Genomic DNA, 17,684 nt, shown 5'->3' with positions numbered 1-17,684 from the left:
AAATGCATCTTGAATAGGCACTTTCGGTAAGACTTGAACCTGCTGAAGGTCAAAACAGTAGGAGACAGTGTGTTCCGGTTTTTCATTCATTAGTTTAAAAAACTGTTTGGCCCTTACTTTATATAGGTACACGTAGAGAAGTTCTTAGTTTCTCTATTTCAGTTTTATCTTTGCAAAAGCTAATAGAAGTTTGGGTCCTGACACAAAAGCCACATACGTCAGTAGCAGGGCTTCCAAATGCAATATTAAAATAAGTATTAAATATCCTACTAAAACACTTGTAATTTTCTTTCAAATTCTCAGCAGTACTCTGATTGTACAGATTCCATAAAATAGTAATATTATTTTCAGGTGATAAATAAATGCGGCGAGATTTAGCACGCCCGTAATGACATTCGTGTCCTTACAAACTGACTTTAAATTTTCTAACAGCTTCAAATTTTTCAACATTCTTGAAATACCGTTTGTCCCCTCCACGCTTCTCAACAATACCACTGCCAGATTGCATTTTTCTTTTTATCAGTTTATTTCTACCACTTAGATGTCTTTTTCTTTTTCTGCTGCCACGGTCCTTATCACCAACTACGTGATCCCCTGTCAAAACTACATCCATTATTTTATATTGTTTTGTTAAAAATTGGAAAAACAAACGCACATAAAACAAACTTAACAGTACAGACACCACGTATACAACGACAATGACTGCCAATGACAAACAAATCGCAATTAGTCCACAGCGCACGGACAAACTTCGGTTAGTTTGTCTACCGTCAATGGACATACAGCACATAGAAAGTCCAAGGTATTTTGTTTATTTAATTTTCAGACAACAGAATGCATTTAGAACCTCTTTGGTGACACAAAATGGTGGCTCTATACATATAGTTTGCGATGCCATCTTTAGTTGAAAATTTGAAAAAATGGACAAAATGCATATAGAAAGTCTGCTCCTCAATTACTGTCTCTATTTACATTACGTATTTACATTAGAACGTGACTGTGAGATATACTCCATTAAAATGTTACATTTTTTAAGCCATACCTTGCATTTGTTAGAGGAGTCAATTTGATTTCTTTAATGTGTAGGAGGGATCAGTAGAAGCTTAAGTTCAAGTTTTTGGTTTAAGTTCAACCCTACGAAAAATCTAGTACAACATAAAATGTAGCAAACTAAATTTTCTACAGTTTTGTTTCTATTACTTTTTATCGTCAAGTGACTAACAAAAAAGATATAAAGAAAAATATGTAAAAATTTTTTAATAAGTTTCCTTTTGGAGGTTATAATTTTTTTAAGTTCATTTTAAAATAAAATAATACTATAGCAATTGTGTAGAGGATTTTTCAGCGAATAATTTCCACTATAAAGTTGTTTAATTCTATTTATGTATATAGGTTTTACAGCGCTCCAAACTTGACCAGATTCTCTAATGTCCATAGGGATACAATAAAAAGTTAGGCTTACTTTTCTATCTACATATATTTTTTATTCATACAATTTATTATGATTTTAACATTCCTATGCTATTATTATTCTGGTTTTGACCTTTCTCCCCACTATAAAACTTATAACCCTAAGCATATATAGAAAAGGCCCAAGAAGTTGTTTGAGGACAAATTCGCCGGTTCAGAAGAAGAATGACGCAACCGCAAAATGCAAAATTCTTAAGAAGAGCAAAAAAACGATTTTTGATATCAAAATCATAAAGTATGATCAAAATTAGCCATTCACTGCACCGTGGTCTGGATCTCGAGATTTAAGCGTTTTTTAGGTTGTGCCGCTTGTCTATGAAGTAACATAACTTTTTTCCTATTAAATATTTTGTCTTAAAATTTTCCAAAAAGCTTCTTCATGCATTATATTTTATTGTAGTGTTGGTTAAAATTATAATGTAAAAAGTTTGTCACTCAACTTTTTTAAGTAAACGTGAAACTAACGAAATATCATGACAAAATGTTTAAAAACTAACAACTCCTTTTTTAATGTGTTTAAACATTTCGGACAAATTTCTTTGTTATTTACATACTTCAGACATGACTTAGAGACTGGAAAATATGCACTAAAAAATGTCTAAAATATGCATGCAATATGCATTTTAAAACAAGCTGAATATGCACAATTAACATGCAAATATGCATTTATATATGCACTTATTTTTATATGAATAATTTTATGGTTTACGTTAAATACATAAATAAATAAAAAATAATAAAAATAAATAAATAGGTTTGAATTTAAACCAAATTGTATTATTATTTCTTAATATATTTTTTTAACTTCAGGTTTTGTGACAAATAAAACGGCAAAATATTTTATTTTGACCACAAGATAAATAAGAGTACAATAAAATAAATGTACATATTTTTATTGTTACAATATTGATTCATATTTTCTAAACTAATATTATAAAAAGAGTACAATAAAACAAATTTACATATTTTTATTGTTACAATAAATAATCATATATTGATTCATATTTTCTAAACTAATATTATGTCTTCTATCTGTTAATATTTGTTTATAGGCAGAAAAAGATCTCTCAACGTCACAAGATGTAATTGGGGCATATTTAAACTTTGCTATTAGAGACGGATCCATATTAATATTTTCATCGAAGTTTCCAAAATTGATTATATTATTTATTGAACGCAATAAAGTGAAACCCTCATTTTTGTTTAAAACGTCATCAAGTTTATCTTTAATTTTTACTCCAATTTCCCCATTCAGATTTGTTATTTTCTGTTTAACCGAATCAACAATAGACATAGGTACTATTGTGAAGACATAAATTTTGAGCCTCTAATTTTGTAATTGAACTTTCAATGATATCGAAATTCGATTTTATATACAACAATTGATTTTTAATAGACTTTTCTTTAAAAATATTTTGACAGTTATCAATAGCGGTACAAGTCGGATCAAAACTTGAAATAACGCTTTTGATGTCGTCGTAGTGTTCAGATAAAAATATAGCACTTTTAAGCCAAGTTCCCCATCTGGTTAATACTGGTTCTGGTGGTAAAGGAATATCGGGAAGCATCTCCCTATATACCTGTACACGTAGTGGTGCTTTCAGAAATACTTTTTTTACATTATTTATTAAGGTGTTTACATTGGGAAATTCAATTCTAACTTTCTCTGCAACTCTGTTTAGGCCGTGCGCCAAACATGTACAGTGAATTAAATTAGGGAAAAAGATTTTAAGATTGGATGCAGCTTTCATCATATATGAGGCGGCATCACTAAGCATTAATAATATTTTTTCAAATGGTACTTGATCAGGTAAAAAAAAATTTGTTAGGGATTCGTTAACAAATCTAGCTATTGTAGCATAGTTTGTTTTTTCCAAACATTTTACACTAATTAAGTATGAGTTTTTAAAATCGCCAGAGTCGTTAAGAACTCCAACAATTAGATTCGCAATTTGTCGACCCTTTGTATCCGTTGTTTCGTCGACGGAAATCCAAAGATATTCGGCTTTTAACTGATTTTTAATACTCGTCATCACATCTTTGTAACATGCACTGACATATTTTTTCCGAAGAGTTGAAGAACTTGGTATTTGAGCTGGTTTATCTTTAATCTTGCAATAAGTTTTTAAAAAGTTTTGACACGATTTATGTTCTAACTTGTGCAGAGGGATATTGCAGTTCAAAAAAAAAATGGCATAAATCCTTTGCAAAGGTTTCTTGCCCAACTGACGTATTCTGAATCTGCAAACTGTTCTGTAGAATCTGCTGGCGAGGTTTATTATCATTTTTTGATAGCTTAGTTTGGTGAAGTGAAGTTTTTATGTGTTGAACTACTTGGAATTTCTTTTGACATGGAATCTGGAATATAATGATAATGATGTTTTAGATGTTTTCGTAAATAGATACCTACATTAAAATGATCAAACTTTTTAAACCTCCCCCAATTTTTTTTTATTTCTCAAAGTGAAATTGAAATCGTCAAACAATAAAGTACAGTCAGTGTACCGTAGTATACAGGGTGGGCCACTCTCAACACCTCGCTCTGTATAAGCCAAACCGTTGCGAACTTTAAAAAACAGTTTTTGAAGAAATGGGACGGTTTGTCATTTTAGAATAGACAGACACATAGATGTGCAAAGAAGTTTGATAAGTTTAAAAATCTATTGAAGTGGAGAACTTACCTTTTTATCACAAATGGTGCAAAACATACTTTCACTGTCGATAACTTTTAGATGATTGTTACTTCCAATCCAACTTCTGAGAAGACTTGATTTTTCCCTTGCTACTTTAGGCATTTTCACAATAATAATAAAATGATTTTTTTACACAGTATAGTCAATAACTTGCAATCACAAAAGTTGAATAATCGGCGATTGATTTAAGACTAACCATTCATAAAATAAAATAATCTATCCTACCCTTAAAATGCTTAAAATTTCGTTTTGGTTGGTTTTCCCAGAATAATTCATAGTTGGCCGACACCAGCAGAAAGTACAGGTAATATTTGTAATGTTATTCAAAATATAATCGGTATTTACTTAGGTAATTTGTAAATTCTGAGAAGTCTATAAATCTTAAATATCCGGATAATGATACCTGCAGCTATAAATAACGCCCATTATGTTTATGGGTACAACAACAAAGGAGCTTAACAGCAAAATATTTACTTTCACATTTTATTTTAATGGATGTTGATGTTACTAATATATACCTTATTTTTAAATGGGGTAGAGTAAATTCCCATCAAAATATGCATTTATATGCTCTTAAATCTCCAAATATGCAAGGCATATGCATTTATGAAAAACATGAGAAATATGCAGCATATATATGCATATGCATTTTGCATATAATCCAGTCTTTAGACATGACACAGTAAAATTTTTAAAAGGAAATATTTACAGCGACCAGAGATACAGCGAGGTAAATTCGAAAAATCATCAAAATTGATTTTTGGATTTTTTGTATAAAATTTGACTTTTGAACATGTTCCACTACATCTAGATAAAAATAAACTTCATGTTCGGATTCAGCGACCTCTAAAACATAAAAATAGACCAAAATTTATCATTCACCTTAAATTTGATTTTCGTTGTCGGCATAACGGTTGATGCCGCTCGCCTAATATATGGATAGAGAAATATTTATTTTTATTGTATTCCTATGAGAAATCGAGAATTTGGTCAAGTTTGGAGCGCTGTAAAACCTAGATAATTAATAAAATTAAACAACTTTATAGTGAAAATTATTGTTCATTGAAAAATCCTCTACAAAATCTCTGATGACATTTTATTGTGAAATGAACGGAAAAAAAGTTCTCCAAAAGGAAACTTCTTACAAAATTTTCTCTTATTTTTGTTTATAACTTTTTTGTTGGTCACTTCACGATAAAAAGTAATAGAAATAAAATTGTGTAAAATTTAATTTGCTACATTTTATGTGTAATTAAATTCTCTGTAGGATTGCTAGTTTAGGAGATACAGCGCGAAAGCCCTTTGCACCCCTTTTTCCAATATGGCGGCCGGGGGACAAGGGTGGCGACCCCAAAAACTTGAACTTAAGCTTCTACTGAACCCCCTACATATTAAAAAAATAAAATTGACTCTTCTAAGAAATGCAACCTAAATGTAACATTTTAATGGACTAATAAAATTACAAATAAAATTAATCATTTACGTTAAACTTCGCACAAGTTGGTTGGTAGTTGGTTTGTCGCTTTCCATGGATCGTGATGAGTTTGCGATGAGTTTGCTGTAAATAGGGAGTTTTTGTTGCTACGTAACGTACGCATCTCCGTATACGTAAAGCACCTAACGTGTCGTAGAGGATGAATGTTAAGGTTGATCTGAACCCCCCCAAAAATAAACTACACATTCAAAAAATTTGAAAAAAATTGAGAAGGTATATGTGATCACTAGAAGTATTTTGACAAATTTTGAGCAAACTTCATGTTTTCGTTTTCGAAAAAACTCAAAAAAACTCCTTTTTTTCAAGTATAAAGCGGAAAAACTAAACATACAATTTTGTTAATTTTCTTACAGCATAAAGATATAATCCTAGGAAATACTTATGAATTTTTTTAAAATTTTTGAATGTACAGTTTTGCCACAGTAGGAAAAAATAATGTGTTTCGGCTTATAATAAAGCTACCGGTAAGAAATTGGATAAAATTTCAATAACAACATATGTAAAACTGTAACAATGGAAAATATGTCCAATAAAATGTTGAATATTTTTTCCTAAACATATGAAAAATCTCGTTAAACAAGAATTATATCTTGAATTGCCGCTAAGAATTTGGGCCGCCATGACATGGTGCCATCTACACCATCGGTAATATTTATGTTCGATAGATAGCAGTGCCTTCTGCTTCAATCGCGTCACACAGAACTTTATCCTAACAGCGTTGCCATATCCATTACTTTGTACAACAAAATGTTTTAATGTTAGTAGGTAATATAAGCCTACTACTATAACGTCTATTTATAACGCATCAACGTGACCTTCTGAAATTAATTTAACTACTTTTGTTGAAATATTTTCAGTCCCCTTGGCCGTATTAGATTTTGATATATTTAGGGCCGGTACTTTCTGTTTCGATTAAACCCTAGTTGGCAATTGGCATTTTAATGTTTTTAAGTACCATAAAGTTGTCTTTTTTTATTTGCATTTTTTCATGTATCTCTGAAGCTTTGTATTTGACTATATTTTGAATTGGAATTGGAGCATAGTCTTCATTTGTCAAATAGTGTTTCTAATAACTACCATCCATGGTATTTCTCTTTTTTCGCACTTTTATGTTTATTAAAGATTTTAATTGAAATTATTACTTTATCATTAAAATTTTCATTGTCCATTACTTTTTGCATTTGTGGTGAGCTAAATTTAAGGGAAAACAATTGGACGATATGTAAATAGATATGGAGTAAGAGCAGTAAATAACCACTTCTAAAATTAATTAAGGAGAGGTTAAAAACATTTTCACCTTCATATTAAAAATAAAAAAGTATCAATATACAAGGAATGATAGGTAACAAGTAACAATCAATTTTAAAAATCTTACATCTATATTGATTTCTTCTCTGTACAAAAACAACAGAAATAAATAAGACAAAAGAAAAAATGTGTTGTCACTTAATAATAGGTATGTTAAATAAACGTATTGATTAATCTGATGGAAGTAGAACTTAAAACTGTTATATGGAGCTAATCTGGATCGGTATAAATTAAATGAGATAGAAAAAGATCTAATAAACAGTTTCTTTAAGAGCAGGAAGAGAAAGATTATGGAATATTAGAAAATGAAAACGGCGCGGCAGAATAATCATCGATAAAGAAGTAAAAAAGAGGAAACGCGATAACGATATCTGGAACAATTGTTTTATCTGATAAGAAACGAAGAACAGCCAGAAATTGCTATCAAAATAAAAAATATAATAAAGCAGTGTGGATTGTTTCTGTGTTTGAAAAAGGTTATGGGTTTTTACGAGCTTGTCCGAACGGGTCAGTAAGTGACAATAATATTGTGGAAGTTAAGTGACTGTATTCATCCCGAGAATATACATCTCTAGAGGCAGTCGAATCCATAAAAACATGTAGCTTGTTAAGTGAATGTCCCTAAAGAAAACAATAACTTCTTCTTTAGCCTGGTTGCATCCACTCCTGGACAAAGGCCTCCCATGAGTTCTCCACTCTTCTCTGTTCTGTGCTATTTGGTACCAGTTTCTCCCCACTTTTGCTTTGAAAGTCATCTAGCCATCGTCTTTGTGGTCTTCCTCTGCTACGACTATGCTCGCGTGGTCTCCAATGTAAAATGTTTCTCGTCCACCTTTCGTTGTTTTGCCGTGGCACGTGTCCTGTCCTATCCAGCTCCATTTCATTTGCGCAATTCTTTCAATAACATATTCCACCTTCGTCCTGTTTCGTACGTCCCATTTCGAATATGTTCTCTCAGAGATACTCCTAAGATAGCTCGTTCGATGGCCCTCTGTGTTGTTCTTAATATATTGGCTGATAACCCTGTAAGTGTCACGGTCTCCACTCCATAAGTCATAACTGGTAGAATACAACTGTTGAGTACCCTTTTTTCTAGATTTATTGGTATCTTTTTGTTTTTCAACACATCACTGAGTCTTGCAACTGCTGCCCAAGTAATTCAGATTCTTATAGCTATCTCGTCCGTTTGATTCTGTTTGCCTAGTTTGATCGTGTGACTCTTCGACACTTTCGATCTCACTTCCAACTAAGTCGATTCTGATATTTTGATTTGTCATCACTTTTGTTTTATTTAAATTCATTTTTAAACCGCCTTTCTCAGATTCAGGTTTAAGCATCTTTAGTATGTAGATTGGTTCTTCTGTATTGTTGCTTATGAGCACTATGTCATCGGCAAATCTTAGATGACTTGCTTGCGTAAATCATTCCGTTTAATACGGTCCAGAGTTCTATGGAATCGAATGCCCCATTGTACAGCAAGAACAACAATACAAATGAAATATTAACGGTAGGCGGCCAGCAGTCTGAGAGAGTAAAAAATATATTTACTGGGAACGATAATCACAGAAAATAAGGATTATACTCCAGAAATAAGAGAGAGAATTGAAAAAGCACGTGCCAACTTCGTGAAAATAAAAAAGATTTTATGCAGCAAACATCTGATATTGGCCCTCAGAATAAGGCTAATTATATGTTATGTACACAGTGTGCTTTACTAAGGAGCTGAATCATGGACATTAAATCGAAATGCAATAAATCGACGAGCAAGACAGAGAAGAACTAGTTTTGCATGGTGTTGGTGAAATAGTTTTGAGTATTTTTTTTTCTGTTAACAATCATTTTTAATATCTTTATTATAACCTTTTTGGACCTTATTCTGCGGTATCTCATGAAACTGATTACGCAAAAAGATCTCATGGGGATATTTTTCCCAAGAAACACGATGTTTTCGCCTTGCTTAAACATATTTTGCCGAATTTAAAATCAAAATCCTATTCTTTTCTTCTATTCTTTTTCTATCATACATTGACTTTATTCTCTCAGGTATTTTTAGTTCTTAACACGTTGATGAACAGAACGTCTATAGACGACATTTTTAAAATAACGAGTTATGACAAAAAATCGGTAGATTTTTGTAGATTTTTTGTCACATTACATCTACAGATGCATACGAAATATAATACGACATCCATGGTCGTCGTCCACATGTTTACAAAAAACATATTGTTTCCATAAAACAAATTTAGCAATTTCGCTATTACACTAGCGGACAAAAAATTTAGGTCACTAGATGAATTATTTGATGGCTTGGATTTCCTAAACCTGTTGTCCGATTTGAATGATTTTTTTTAGTATGTTATAGCTTTATTATTTAAGAATCTTAATGTGTTAATATTGTTGCTAGACAGGTAAATGTCATTTTATACCGGGTGTAACAATCATACTGTGTTTTTCCTTAAAGTTCGAAACACTCTGTGGAATATTATAGTATAGATAAAATATTAAGATTAGAACTCAATTGTAGCCTTAGGCTTTCTTAACAATTTCTTTTTTGTTTCATTTGCTTATGTTCGATAATAAAAAAGTTAGGTACTTTAACAACTAGCCATGTTCTTCATCAATACAGGGTGTTTCTAAATAAGGGCGACAAACTTTAAGGGGTAATTCTACATGAAAAATAATGACAATTTGCTTTATAAACATATGTCCACAAATGCTTAATTTCCGTGATACAGGATGTTGAATTTTTCTTACCAACTGACGGTTTATTTCTTGCTCTAAAACCGATTGAGATATGCAACTGAAATTTGGTAGGTTTAAGAGGTAGTTATTGCGCATTGTTTGACATACCATTAAGAAATTTATATTCACCATTGGCGTGCATGCGGGTATAAATATTTTAGATACATCCCGTATGCACGCCAATGGCGAATATAAAATTATTAATTGTATGCCAAACAATGCGCAATAACTACCTCTTAAAACCTACCAAATTTCAGTTGTATATCTCAATCGGTTTTAGAGCAACAAATAAACCGTCAGTTGGCAAGAAAAAATTCAACATCCCGTATCACGGAAATTAAGCATTTGTGGACAATGTTTATAAAGCAAACGGTCATTATTTTTTCATGTAGAATTACCCCTTAAAGTTTGTCGCCTTTATTTAGAAACACCCTGTATTGATGAAGACCATGGCTAGTTGTTAAAGTACCTAACTTTTTTATTATCCAACATAAGCAAATGAATAAAAAAAGAAAGTGTTAAGAAAGACTAAGGCTACAATTGAGTTCTAATTTCAATATTTGAGGCGTCCAGAGCAACAGTGGCCTAACCCACATCCCACAATTTTACCAAAATGCTTTTAATACATTAAAGTTATGCATTACTTCAGTGTTTTCAGATGCAGAGTGGCTGAAGCAACCATTGCTTGAACTAGTCTGCATCTGAAAACACTTAAATAAGGAATAACTTTAATGTAATAATATCGTTTTGGTAAAATTGTGGGATGTGGGTTAGGCCACTGTTGCTCTGAGCGCCTCATTTTATCTATGCTATAATATTCCACAGAGTGTTCCGAACTTTAAGGAAAAACACAGTATGATTGTTACACCCGGTATAAAATGACATTTAGCTGTCTAGCAACAATATTAACACATTAAGATTCTTAAATAATAAAGCTATAACATACTAAAAAAATCATTCAAATCGGACAACAGGTTTAGGAAATCCGAGGCATCAAATAATTCATCTAATAACCTAAATTTTTTTGCGCGCCAGTGTATATTCTACTTTGTAAAATTCATATAGTGTCACAACACTTGCTTATACATTTGACGCACTGTCCGTCAACGTGTTAAAAAGTTTATGTATAAACAAAATTTGTGCTAATACATTTTTACAAGATTGCAAGCGGTCATAAAATTTTATTACCATTTTTCAGTGTGAGATAAGAGATGACTAACAACTGGAATATTTACTTACCGAGAAACATAATATGCAATTAGTCTATGTTGTGAGGCCGCTCTCGTCTGAAAAAAATTCTGATTTGGTTTCTTTGCGGACTCCTATTCAAAATGTCCCCTTTAAATAAATCAGAAGGATGCCGGCGAAATTTTTGGGCAGACATTGTCTAAACAATGTTTCTAAACAAATTCACAAGATTGGTAATTGGTATTTAGTGTAACTCAATCTGAATATTTCTTTTAACACTTATATCATAAATAACTATTAAATTTTATTTTTAACGCGCATAATTAACAAGTAAAAAACAACGATTTATTTTTGAAATAAGCCCCGGTTACCCAGCAAAATCTTAAAATTAAATGATTAAGCTTCGGTTTTAGGCACTTATCAACTACAAAAATAATAATAATTATCAGTTGTCAAGCCTCTAACTCGAATATGCGTATGTTCGCATTTTTCAGATTTTAAATCGCTTATAACTCAAAAACTGTAAACTTGTCAGAAAAATGAAAACAAACTTTTTTATTTAGTATTACCCGAAAAACCTGAAAAAATATTTTCCCGTGCAAAATAGAAGATTGTTGAAATAGAACCTGCCGCATCGGCATTAAAATTGGATGGACGCATAATAACATCAACGAATTGAATGAATATAATATAGCTCATAGAGGAAGCTTTTATATGAAACAGATGGTCACGTTTATAAGGAGGCTTGTTGACGAGGGATGTTACGGCCGCAGAGCGGGCGGTGGTGAGATGACGGTGACTACGGACGTTGTCAGATCTATGCACCTCCATAGCACCTACTCAGTTGGAACGCAAAATCCTATGCTAAAACGTTACAGGGCCGTAAACTTCTACTCACTATATATTCTTTGATACATTTTAAAAAGAACGGTCTAAATTTAAGATAGAACCGACTACTCTTCATAATTTTGAAAAAAAAAATGTTTAAACTTTAATTCAAGCACTTGGCTATTTCAGATATATTAATATACATAAATCTAAGTTTTTAAACTTCGAAAATGCGTATTATCGCATTTTTCAGATTTTAAATCGCCCATAACTCGAAATCTATCAACTTTTGAGAAAAATGACAACATACATTTCGTGTTAGAATGGCCCAAAAAACCTAAAAAAATATTTTCCGGAGCAAAAAGAGTGATCTTTTGAATTACTTAAAAAAATTTTTTTAAACAATTTCTGGCCAAAAATTTCGCCCTGCGCACTTCATATTTCCTCAAAGAGAACATTTCTGAATAGGAATCCGCAGAGAAACCGAACCATAATTTTTTTTAGACGGGAGCGGCATCACAACATGGACTAAATGTTTCTTGCTAATATTACATTGTTATTAGGCCTTGCTAAAATTACTGTCTAAACAATTTGGCAACAGGGCCAATTGAGCCAATGGGTGTAAGGACAGAATAGTGTTCAGGTTTCTACATTATTACAGAGTCATCATGTAGAAATCTACAATTAAGTTGAAAATGTTACCACAGTAACATGCTACAGTACAGCCATCTCTAGGATCAGAAACAAATTAATTAAGGGTTCATATCAACCTTAAAATAGGTAGTTTTGTAACTGCCTTAACGTAACGTAAAGCAAATCGTAAAGTCATTTTTAAATTCCGTTGACATTCAAAAAAATAAAACAATATTCACACAATATACAATTAATATACAAATGTAAAAAAAGATAAATGAATGATGAAATTGTATGGTTTTAATTGCTTCTATTTAAATATAAAAATATTATTTTTCCTTAGGTTAAAATTTTTTTATTTTTGTTATACCTACTTTTTAGTTGTAAATTATTGTATACCTACATCAGAATTCCAGTAGGTATAATGTAAATAGTGTGGTAATATTTATTTGAAAATTTTACTGAAACTAGGTCATTTGTTTTTCTAGTTATTAATTGTGGTGATCACTGTATTTCTTAAATTAATACAAGATTTGTTTGTTTTGCTTTATTAATAGGCAACTTAAAAACAATAAAATTTTAAATCTATTATGAAGTTCCAATTTCCAATTACAAACACAGAATAATTTTACTCAAATAGACTAAACCAATAACCAATATAACCTTAAAATGTTTATAAACGGGTAGTACGTGATGAAATGTTCATTTGGTAGGTAATCGGGCAAGATCCTCGTGTGCATTCGGTGACTTTTGGCTCGATAGGGATGCGTATGAACCTAACGTACCAGCCCGTAACCTTAGGTAATACGTATCGCGATACGGGAGTTCAACCATTAATGCGCAAGCGTATATGTCAAAAAGATGCGTTACGTTTACGTATTTGTGTGCACAAAAACTCCCTAATATATTTTCAAAAAACTGTATGCGAGCAATTCGCAACCAGTTCGGCTCTCATATGTGTACCCGGTTTTAAAGCGCGCGGTTCGTTCGGAGAAAAATGCTCGTCAGCACTCACCTTAACTCTCCGGTGGGCGCCATATTGGAAAAAGGGGTGCAAAAGGCTTTCGCGCTGTATCTTCTAAAGTAGCAATCCTACAGAAAATTTAATTACACACAAAATGTAGCAAATTAAATTTTCTACAATTTTATATGTATTACTTTTTATCGTCAAGTGACCAACAAAAAAAGTTATAAATAAAAATATGAGAAAATTTTGTAAGAAGTTTCCTTTTGGAGGTTATAACTTTTTTCCCGTTCATTTCACAATAAAATAACATCGTAGCGAATTTGTAGAGGATTTTTCAATGAAAAATTTTCGCTATCAAGTTGTTTAATTTTATTTATTATCTAGGTTTTATAGCGCTCCAATCTTGACCAGATTCTCGAATTCTCATAGGAACACAATAAAAAAAAATACTTTTCTATCTACCGACCACGAAAATCAAATTTAAGGTGAATGGCCAATTTTGGTCTATTTTTATGTTTTCGAGGTCGCTGAATCCGAATATGAAGTTTATTTTTATCTAGATTTGGTGGAACATGTTCAAAAATCAAATTTTATACAAAAATGCCGAAAATCAATTTTGATGATTTTTCAAATTTACCTCGCTGTATCTTTGGTCGCTGTTTTCCTTTTGAAAATTTTATTGTGTAATCTTTGAAGTATGTAGATAACAATGGAATTTGTCCTAACTATTTAAAATTATTCAAAAAGGAGTTGTTAGTTTTTAAACATTTTGTCATGATATTTCGTGAGTTTCACGTTTACTTAAAAAAGTTGAGTGACAAGCTTTTTAGTTTATAATTTTAACCAACAGAACAATAAAATATAATTGGGCCATGTTAAACAAAAAGTAACCAACCCTCAATTTGTAAATTAAGAGAAAATTAACTTTTTATGTTTTTCTAAATATTTAATTTTCCGTCGTATTTTTTTAAACGATAACTTCACTAATCAATAGTTTAATTTTAGAGCAATTTTATCATAGTAGTTTCAAAATTATCCTAATAAATTTTTACAAAAAAAATAGCCATATTGTGGGTTGGTTTCTTTTTGCTGTTGGAAATATATTTAATAAAATGCACTCTGCAAAATCCAACCAACCCACAAAATCCATGAATAAAACCGAATAATTTCAGTCAACCTTGTAATACCATACAGTAGAATTTCTGCTATTAAAAATAATATCAATACAAATAAAAAATATGCGATAAGCAGTCAAAACAACAAACCATACTATTTAAAAAGTAAGATAAACATAGCCTTAATCCTAAAACTTACCATTTTCTGCAATTTCGCGAGCCGCTTTAATTATTTTAACAGTTCTTGATTTAAACATATTTTTCGCATTAAAAATTCAAAGATTTCTTCATAATATAATAGATATAACACAACAAATATTTTAATATTTAAGCACGAACTAGTATTGGTCAATAACTACACGTAAAAACAAAAAGATGCAACATTCCAGGAACAATGTGCAATGTAATAATATGTTCAGTCCAGTGATACACACAAACAATCCAAGTGGGTTGGTTGTCTTACGCGAAATCTTAAGTGAACTATTATTAAACAGAAATAATTTGGAGTAGTATTTTTCATTGTTTAATATTTAGAATGGCTTGGTTGCTTTTTACACAATGTAGAATACACATTTTTAAATCGATATGTGACATTATCTTGTTTTCCTCAAAAATGTGGGTTGGTTGCTTTTTGCATAACAAGGCCCAATTCATGAAGAAGTCTTTGGAAAATTTTAAGTCAAAATATACAATAGGAAAAAAGTTACATTACTTCATAAACAAGCGGCACACCCCAAAAAACGCTTATATCTCGAGATTCTGACCACGGTGTGGTGAATGGCTAATATTGATCATACTTTATGATTTTGATATCAAATATTCATTTTTTGCTCTTCTTAAGAATTTTGTAATATGCGGTTGCGTCATTCTACTTCTGAACCGGCGAATTTGTTCTTAAAGGACTTCTTGGGCCGTTTCTATATATGCTTAGGGTTATAAGTTTTATAGTGGGGTGAAAGGTCAAAAACAGATTATTAATAAAATAGAAATGTTAAAATCATAATAAATTGTATGAATCAAAATGTATATAGATAGAAACGTAAGCCGAACTTTTGTTTTTATTATATCCCTATGAGCATTCGAGAATCTGGTCAAGTTTAGAGCGCCGTAAAACCTATATAAATAAATAAAATTAAACAAATTTATAGTGGAAATTGTTCGCTGAAAAACCCTCTACGAAATTGCTGTAATGTTATTTTATTTTAAAATGAACTGAAAAAAGGTATAATTTCCAAAAGGAAACTTATTAAAAATTTTTTACATATTTTTGTTTATATCTTTTTTGTTGGCCACTTGACGAAAAAAGGTAATAGAAATAAAATTGTAGAAAATTTAATTTGCTACATTTTGTGTTTAATTCTTCTTCTTAAAGTTCCATCTCCTAGCGGAGGTTGGATATCATAATGGCTATGGTCACTTTGTTGGCTGCTGCTCTGAACAGTTGTAATGAACTACAGTTAAACCATTCTCTAAGGTTCCTTAGCCAGGAGATGCGTCTTCTTCCTATGCTTCTTTTTCCTTGGATCCTTCCTTGCATAATAACTCTCAGCAGCTCATATTTCTCTCCTCTGGTAATGTGACCCAAATATTCTAGTTTTCTTGTTTTTATACTGTTCATAATTTCTAACTCCTTATTTAAACGTCGTAGCACTTCAACATTGGTAATCCTTTGAACCCACTGAATTTTCAACATTCTTCTGTAACACCACATTTCGAACGCTACTATTTTTCTTATATGTTGCCTTTTCAATGTCCAAGCTTCCATTCCGTATAGTAAAATAGAAAATATGTAGCATCTTAGAGCCCTCAATCTGAGAGGCAACTGAAGATCTTTGTTTGTAAGCAGTGTCTTCATTTTTATAAATGCTTGCCTTGCAGTTTCAATTCGGACTTTAATTTCTTTGCTTTGGTCATTTTTGTCATCAACCCAGGTTCCCAGATATTTGTATGTCTTTACTTTTTCTATTTGGGTTTGCTCTAGTATTAACCTTTCATTTCCATGTTGTGTTTTGAGACAATCATAAATTTAGTTTTTTTCTTGTTTATTTTGAGTCCATATCGAATGGAATAATCGTTAATTCTATTTAACAATTCTTGTAGCGACTCAAGGGTGTCTGCCATTATAACGGTGTCATCAGCGAATCTTATGTTATTTACTGTTCTTCCATTTATAGAGATTCCATCACCTAGTTCCGCTATCGCTTCCTGAAATTTGGCTTCACTGTACACGTTAAACAGCAGCGGCGACAGTACACAACCCTGTCTTACCCCTCTCTTTATATCAATATTCTCGGACTCTTGTTCGTCTATCTTTATATTGGCCTTTTGATTCCAATACAGATTAATGATAATTCTTAAGTCTCGTCTGTCTATATCTCTGTTTTTCAATAATTCTATTAGTTTTTCATGTCGGACTCTGTCGAACGCTTTTTCGAAGTCGATGAAACAGGAATAAATATCCAGGTTCATATCTAAGCATCTTTGAGAGAGGACATTAAATGCAAACAATGCCTCTCTTGTTCCAAGTCCTTTGCGGAACCCAAATTGGGTATCATCCATATCATTTTCTAGCTTTCTGTATAATCTTCCATGAATCACCTTTAGAAATATTTTGAGGGTATGGCTTATTAGTGATATTGTCCTATAGTCTGAACAATCTTTGGCATATATTGTTTTAGGTATTGGTACAAAGGTGGACACCAACCATTCCTGAGGTATTTTTCCGGTTTTATACACTTCATTAAACAGATCCAGTAGTACAGGTAGAGTTTCATCGTCTAGACATTTCAGTAATTCTGCAGGTATTTCGTCTGGACCTACAGTTTTTCCGTTTTTTGCGTTTCGTATTGCTTGTTCGATTTCCTCCATTATGATCTCTGGTCCCGTTTCGCTATCCATGTTTAATTAGATTTTCCGTAGGGTTGGTAATTTACGAGATATAGCGCGAAACCCCTTTGCACACCATTTTCAAAATGGCGGCCGGGGGACAAGGGTGGCGACCCCAAAAAAAAACTTAAGCTTCTACTGATCCCCCTACACATTAAAGAAATAAAATTGACTCCTCTAACAAATGCAAGGTACGGCTTAAAAATGTAACATTTTAATGGAGTAATGTAAGAAATTGTGGTGCTACTATACCGAGGGATGCGGTGCAATGCCGACAACAAATTTTTACAAAGTGAATATAGAACGCATAAATCATAAATCATAAGAGCTATTATTTTAATTTTACAAAATTTTTCTTA

Source organism: Diabrotica virgifera, chromosome 8, assembly GCF_917563875.1.
Source record: "Diabrotica virgifera virgifera chromosome 8, PGI_DIABVI_V3a".
In the NCBI taxonomy this organism is placed as follows: domain Eukaryota; kingdom Metazoa; phylum Arthropoda; class Insecta; order Coleoptera; family Chrysomelidae; genus Diabrotica; species Diabrotica virgifera.
This window is presented reverse-complemented; position numbering follows the sequence as displayed.